General features: G+C 32.6%; 1 long non-coding RNA gene across 1 annotated transcript; it reads right to left on the bottom strand.

Moving 5' to 3' along the window:
* Positions 1 to 246: 246 nt before the first annotated feature.
* LOC122792081 lies at positions 247 to 2,789 on the bottom strand. The gene is made up of 2 exons (XR_006363280.1): positions 2,595 to 2,789; positions 247 to 510 (listed from the first exon to the last, which is right to left on the bottom strand). It is a non-coding gene; the product is annotated as an uncharacterized LOC122792081 (long non-coding RNA).
* Positions 2,790 to 5,717: the final 2,928 nt, after the last annotated feature.

Raw genomic sequence — 5,717 nt, 5'->3', positions numbered from 1 at the left:
TAGTGTAGTGAAGTGTAATAACCTTAGTCATGTTCCCTTTTAATGTACTAAACTACAACATAACCCATCTTAGTGTAGTGAAGTGTAATAACCTTAGTCATGTTCCCTTTTAATGTACTAAACTACAACATAACCCATCTTAGTGTAGTGAAGTGTAATAACCTTAGTCATGTTCCCTTTTAATGTACTAAACTACAACATAACCCATCTTAGTGTAGTGAAGTGTAATAACCTTAGTCATGTTCCTTTTAATGTACTAAACTACAACATAACCCATCTTAGTGTAGTGAAGTGTAATAACCTTAGTCATGTTCCCTTTTAATGTACTAAACTACAACATAACCCATCTTAGTGTAGTGAAGTGTAATAACCTTAGTCATGTTCCCTTTTAATGTACTAAACTACAACATAACCCATCTTAGTGTAGTGAAGTGTAATAACCTTAGTCATGTTCCTTTTAATGTACTAAACTACAACATAACCCATCTTAGTGTAGTGAAGTGTAATAACCTTACTTTTAATGTACTAAACTACAACATAACCCATCTTAGTGTAGTGAAGTGTAATAACCTTAGTCATGTTCCCTTTTAATGTACTAAACTACAACATAACCCATCTTAGTGTAGTGAAGTGTAATAACCTTAGTCATGTTCCCTTTAATGTACTAAACTACAACATAACCCATCTTAGTGTAGTGAAGTGTAATAACCTTAGTCATGTTCCCTTTTAATGTACTAAACTACAACATAACCCATCTTAGTGTAGTGAAGTGTAATAACCTTAGTCATGTTCCTTTTAATGTACTAAACTACAACATAACCCATCTTAGTGTAGTGAAGTGTAATAACCTTAGTCATGTTCCCTTTTAATGTACTAAACTACAACATAACCCATCTTAGTGTAGTGAAGTGTAATAACCTTAGTCATGTTCCTTTTAATGTACTAAACTACAACATAACCCATCTTAGTGTAGTGAAGTGTAATAACCTTAGTCATGTTCCCTTTTAATGTACTAAACTACAACATAACCCATCTTAGTGTAGTGAAGTGTAATAACCTTAGTCATGTTCCCTTTTAATGTACTAAACTACAACATAACCCATCTTAGTGTAGTGAAGTGTAATAACCTTAGTCATGTTCCCTTTTAATGTACTAAACTACAACATAACCCATCTTAGTGTAGTGAAGTGTAATAACCTTAGTCATGTTCCCTTTTAATGTACTAAACTACAACATAACCCATCTTAGTGTAGTGAAGTGTAATAACCTTAGTCATGTTCCCTTTAATGTACTAAACTACAACATAACCCATCTTAGTGTAGTGAAGTGTGATAACCTTAGTCATGTTCCCTTTAAATGTACTAAACTACAACATAACCCATCTTAGTGTAGTGAAGTGTAATAACCTTAGTCATGTTCCCTTTTAATGTACTAAACTACAACATAACCCATCTTAGTGTAGTGAAGTGTAATAACCTTAGTCATGTTCCCTTTTAATGTACTAAACTACAACATAACCCATCTTAGTGTAGTGAAGTGTAATAACCTTAGTCATGTTCCCTTTTAATGTACTAAACTACAACATAACCCATCTTAGTGTAGTGAAGTGTAATAACCTTAGTCATGTTCCTTTTAATGTACTAAACTACAACATAACCCATCTTAGTGTAGTGAAGTGTAATAACCTTAGTCATGTTCCCTTTTAATGTACTAAACTACAACATAACCCATCTTAGTGTAGTGAAGTGTAATAACCTTAGTCATGTTCCCTTTTAATGTACTAAACTACAACATAACCCATCTTAGTGTAGTGAAGTGTAATAACCTTAGTCATGTTCCCTTTTAATGTACTAAACTACAACATAACCCATCTTAGTGTAGTGAAGTGTAATAACCTTAGTCATGTTCCCTTTTAATGTACTAAACTACAACATAACCCATCTTAGTGTAGTGAAGTGTAATAACCTTAGTCATGTTCCTTTTAATGTACTAAACTACAACATAACCCATCTTAGTGTAGTGAAGTGTAATAACCTTAGTCATGTTCCCTTTTAATGTACTAAACTACAACATAACCCATCTTAGTGTAGTGAAGTGTAATAACCTTAGTCATGTTCCCTTTTTAATGTACTAAACTACAACATAACCCATCTTAGTGTAGTGAAGTGTAATAACCTTAGTCATGTTCCCTTTTAATGTACTAAACTACAACATAACCCATCTTAGTGTAGTGAAGTGTAATAACCTTAGTCATGTTCCCTTTTAATGTACTAAACTACAACATAACCCATCTTAGTGTAGTGAAGTGTAATAACCTTAGTCATGTTCCCTTTTAATGTACTAAACTACAACATAACCCATCTTAGTGTAGTGAAGTGTAATAACCTTAGTCATGTTCCTTTTAATGTACTAAACTACAACATAACCCATCTTAGTGTAGTGAAGTGTAATAACCTTAGTCATGTTCCCTTTTAATGTACTAAACTACAACATAACCCATCTTAGTGTAGTGAAGTGTAATAACCTTAGTCATGTTCCCTTTTAATGTACTAAACTACAACATAACCCATCTTAGTGTAGTGAAGTGTAATAACCTTAGTCATGTTCCCTTTTAATGTACTAAACTACAACATAACCCATCTTAGTGTAGTGAAGTGTGATAACCTTAGTCATGTTTCCTTTTAATGTACTAAACTACAACATAACCCATCTTAGTGTGGTGAAGTGTAATAACCTTAGTCATAATGTACTAAACTACAACATAACCCATCTTAGTGTAGTGAAGTGTAATAACCTTAGTCATAATGTACTAAACTACAACATAACCCATCTTAGTGTAGTGAAGTGTAATAACCTTAGTCATGTTCCCTTTTTAATGTACTAAACTACAACATAACCCATCTTAGTGTAGTGAAGTGTAATAACCTTAGTCATGTTCCTTTTTAATGTACTAAACTACAACATAACCCATCTTAGTGTAGTGAAGTGTAATAACCTTAGTCATGTTCCCTTTTAATGTACTAAACTACAACATAACCCATCTTAGTGTAGTGAAGTGTAATAACCTTAGTCATGTTCCCTTTTAATGTACTAAACTACAACATAACCCATCTTAGTGTAGTGAAGTGTAATAACCTTAGTCATGTTCCCTTTTAATGTACTAAACTACAACATAACCCATCTTAGTGTAGTGAAGTGTGATAACCTTAGTCATGTTCCCTTTAAATGTACTAAACTACAACATAACCCATCTTAGTGTAGTGAAGTGTAATAACCTTAGTCATGTTCCCTTTTAATGTACTAAACTACAACATAACCCATCTTAGTGTAGTGAAGTGTAATAACCTTAGTCATGTTCCCTTTTAATGTACTAAACTACAACATAACCCATCTTAGTGTAGTGAAGTGTAATAACCTTAGTCATGTTCCCTTTTAATGTACTAAACTACAACATAACCCATCTTAGTGTAGTGAAGTGTAATAACCTTAGTCATGTTCCTTTTAATGTACTAAACTACAACATAACCCATCTTAGTGTAGTGAAGTGTAATAACCTTAGTCATGTTCCCTTTTAATGTACTAAACTACAACATAACCCATCTTAGTGTAGTGAAGTGTAATAACCTTAGTCATGTTCCCTTTTAATGTACTAAACTACAACATAACCCATCTTAGTGTAGTGAAGTGTAATAACCTTAGTCATGTTCCCTTTTAATGTACTAAACTACAACATAACCCATCTTAGTGTAGTGAAGTGTAATAACCTTAGTCATGTTCCATTTAATGTACTAAACTACAACAAAACCCATCTTAGTGTAGTGAAGTGTAATAACCTTAGTCATGTTGCCTTTTTAATGTACTAAACTACAACATAACCCATCTTAGTGTAGTGAAGTGTAATAACCTTAGTCATGTTCCCTTTTAATGTACTAAACTACAACATAACCCATCTTAGTGTAGTGAAGTGTAATAACCTTAGTCATGTTCCTTTTAATGTACTAAACTACAACATAACCCATCTTAGTGTAGTGAAGTGTAATAACCTTAGTCATGTTCCCTTTTAATGTACTAAACTACAACATAACCCATCTTAGTGTAGTGAAGTGTAATAACCTTAGTCATGTTCCCTTTTAATGTACTAAACTACAACATAACCCATCTTAGTGTAGTGAAGTGTAATAACCTTAGTCATGTTCCTTTTTAATGTACTAAACTACAACATAACCCATCTTAGTGTAGTGAAGTGTAATAACCTTAGTCATGTTCCCTTTTAATGTACTAAACTACAACATAACCCATCTTAGTGTAGTGAAGTGTAATAACCTTAGTCATGTTCCTTTTAATGTACTAAACTACAACATAACCCATCTTAGTGTAGTGAAGTGTAATAACCTTAGTCATGTTCCCTTTTAATGTACTAAACTACAACATAACCCATCTTAGTGTAGTGAAGTGTAATAACCTTAGTCATGTTCCCTTTTAATGTACTAAACTACAACATAACCCATCTTAGTGTAGTGAAGTGTAATAACCTTAGTCATGTTCCCTTTTAATGTACTAAACTACAACATAACCCATCTTAGTGTAGTGAAGTGTAATAACCTTAGTCATGTTCCCTTTTAATGTACTAAACTACAACATAACCCATCTTAGTGTAGTGAAGTGTAATAACCTTAGTCATGTTCCTTTTAATGTACTAAACTACAACATAACCCATCTTAGTGTAGTGAAGTGTAATAACCTTAGTCATGTTCCCTTTTAATGTACTAAACTACAACATAACCCATCTTAGTGTAGTGAAGTGTAATAACCTTAGTCATGTTCCCTTTTAATGTACTAAACTACAACATAACCCATCTTAGTGTAGTGAAGTGTAATAACCTTAGTCATGTTCCCTTTTAATGTACTAAACTACAACATAACCCATCTTAGTGTAGTGAAGTGTAATAACCTTAGTCATGTTCCTTTTAATGTACTAAACTACAACATAACCCATCTTAGTGTAGTGAAGTGTAATAACCTTAGTCATGTTCCCTTTTAATGTACTAAACTACAACATAACCCATCTTAGTGTAGTGAAGTGTAATAACCTTAGTCATGTTCCCTTTTAATGTACTAAACTACAACATAACCCATCTTAGTGTAGTGAAGTGTAATAACCTTAGTCATGTTCCCTTTTAATGTACTAAACTACAACATAACCCATCTTAGTGTAGTGAAGTGTAATAACCTTAGTCATGTTCCCTTTTAATGTACTAAACTACAACATAACCCATCTTAGTGTAGTGAAGTGTAATAACCTTAGTCATGTTCCCTTTTAATGTACTAAACTACAACATAACCCATCTTAGTGTAGTGAAGTGTGATAACCTTAGTCATGTTTCCTTTTAATGTACTAAACTACAACATAACCCATCTTAGTGTGGTGAAGTGTAATAACCTTAGTCATAATGTACTAAACTACAACATAACCCATCTTAGTGTAGTGAAGTGTAATAACCTTAGTCATGTTCCCTTTTAATGTACTAAACTACAACATAACCCATCTTAGTGTAGTGAAGTGTAATAACCTTAGTCATGTTCCCTTTTAATGTACTAAACTACAACATAACCCATCTTAGTGTAGTGAAGTGTAATAACCTTAGTCATGTTACTTTTAATGTACTAAACTACAACATAACCCATCTTAGTTTAGTGAAGTGTAATAACCTTAGTCT

The sequence above is a fragment of the Protopterus annectens genome, unplaced genomic scaffold (genome assembly GCF_019279795.1).
Source record: "Protopterus annectens isolate FY-2018-M unplaced genomic scaffold, PAN1.0 ctg67837_obj.part0, whole genome shotgun sequence".
In the NCBI taxonomy this organism is placed as follows: Eukaryota; Metazoa; Chordata; order Ceratodontiformes; family Protopteridae; genus Protopterus; species Protopterus annectens.
This window is presented reverse-complemented; position numbering and strand designations above follow the sequence as displayed.